This window comes from Hipposideros armiger, unplaced genomic scaffold (genome assembly GCF_001890085.2).
Source record: "Hipposideros armiger isolate ML-2016 unplaced genomic scaffold, ASM189008v1 scaffold_224, whole genome shotgun sequence".
Lineage (NCBI taxonomy): Eukaryota > Metazoa > Chordata > Mammalia > Chiroptera > Hipposideridae > Hipposideros > Hipposideros armiger.
In genome coordinates, this window is record NW_017731574.1 from 481,650 (window position 1) to 483,829 (window position 2,180).

The following is a 2,180-nucleotide window of genomic DNA, read 5'->3' on the forward strand; positions in this document are numbered from 1 at the left end:
CCCTCTTATAACTACTTTGGCTGTGTCCCATAGATTTTGAGTTGTTATATCTTATTTTCCTTTGTCCCAAGGTATCTTTTGATTTTCTCTTTGATTCATTATTAACCCATTCCTCTTTTAGTAGCATGTTCTTTAGTCTCCACACATTTGTGTGTTTTTCAGTTTTTTGTAATTGATTTCTAGTTTACTAAGTTGTGATTGAAAATATTTATTATTATTATTATTACTACTACAATTATTATTTAAAACCTTTATTAACAGGTTCTTGCAGTTTGTTGACTTTTTTGAAAAAATAAAAGCTATAAACTTTTATTACAAATTAAAACTGAGATTCTTAAAAATCACGGCTTTACCAGATATGAAATAATTTTAAAATACTTAGAGGTATGTTGAGAAAAAATAGGCTTATAAAAACCCAAAAACCTCATGTTTGTCATTACCAAAAAGAGATGTCTCTAAGAAAAAATAATAAAGACCCATGCTGCATAGATAATGCAGATAGTTCTGGTTATCTGGTCAACAGGCAAAAGCAAGCATGTAAGGTCTTCAGCTCCAATCTTTGGTTCATTTCTTATTGCTGAAATTTTATATTCATTTCTTTTTGTTGGATGACTAAACTGGATGATGGTAAAGATAGTGAGCATTTACTCACCCCCACCCTGCTTAGCCTTGGGAGTGGATGAATTCTCAGCTGGTGAGTTGGCTGCTTTGGTTTCTGCCATCTTGTTTAGGGTTTTCTAGGCATCTGCATTGGTAATTGAAGTTGCAGTTGTGCTGAGGTTGAGGTGGCTGCTGACCTTGGGTTTCATCTCCTGGATTTTCCTTACCTCCTTCATTGCCGTCCTCACTAGGTTGTCTTTGGCAAGGAGAGTCCCTGTGGTAGTCCTGGTCTATAGCCCCGATACATATTTTGTCTCACTGGTCTACCTTGTTCTCCTGCACCCTGGTTCTCAGCTCCCTCCATCACTTCTCCCTGCACAGGAAGCTTGGCATACTGTGGTCGTTGACCACTGGGTCTCTGCATGTAGTAAGGTGGGAACTGTGCCTGCGGTAGGGCCAGTGCTATTGGGCCTATCCTTCAGGAGTGCTCTCCCATCCCTCATTCTTTTCCCCACTCTCACTATTCTGGTATTTCTGCTTATAATCGCCTGGAGGACCCCTCTGACACATATCGTGTGTATAATGGTTACTGCCTGCTGCATATTTACTGCCTTACTGGGAACTCCCTGAAACCTCTGCTCAATTTTTCTAGTCTTCCAGATGCTGCTTTTCAGCAGGCTTCTTAGAATTGCCCTGCGCATTCACAGTTCAGGGTCAGCTAAGGATTTGAGGGGAGTTTATATGCAAATTTGGTGACTCCCTAGTCTGTGACTCCTTTTTTCTTTTTTTTAAACTGGCTTTTCTCCCTCCAATTTTCATCTTGTCTTTAACACTTCAAGCCAACTCAGGCTTTCTGTTTCAGTTCTAGCTGATCCAGTCCATGCAGTCTACCGCTCCAGCTCCACCCATCAGGAGGAGTGCCTTTGGGGAAAATTAGTAAAAACATAGATCTTACCCAGTGCAATTCCCTGCTTTCAGTGGTTAAATCCCCTCATCTGCATGCCTGTTTCAGGTCACTTCCTAGTACTTTTAAATAGTTTCAAACCTATTTTGTCGAGTTTATAATTATTATCTACAGACGTGGTCATCTGATACTGTGTAGTCTCTCATTATTAAAACCACAGTTTCACAGCAATCATGTTTAACCTTTTCTAGGATAAGGTCTTCTGAGGTTATCTCCATACTCTAAATATCATGCTTATAATTACATTTCTGAATGTCTCAACTTTAGAATTATCTAGTGGATTTTTTTCTCTGTTAGATGAAATTTAATTTCTATGTCTTTCACCTCCTGTGGTTCACTCATACCAATATAGTTATATCAGTGTTCTTAGTCATTTTAATTGTTATCTATATAACTTTAAATAACCTTCTTAAACCTATTTCATTAGCTATGGACAGTATTTTGATTATCCATGTGGTAAAATGAGAATATTAACAATTTTAACCTTCCTTCTTCTTCTTTTATTTTTTTGCCTTTCCACCCCCAGCTTCCGTGAGCTGTACCTTTACTTCTGCATTGTCAAGCATAAGGACATTTAATTTCTGTCACATAAACACAGTTATGGCTCTGTGACTTG

At 38.1% G+C, this 2,180-nt stretch overlaps 1 pseudogene; it reads right to left on the reverse strand.

Annotated features, from left to right (window-relative positions):
* Positions 1-644: 644 nt before the first annotated feature.
* On the reverse strand, positions 645-1,170 carry LOC109389156 (nuclease-sensitive element-binding protein 1 pseudogene; annotated as a pseudogene).
* Positions 1,171-2,180: the final 1,010 nt, after the last annotated feature.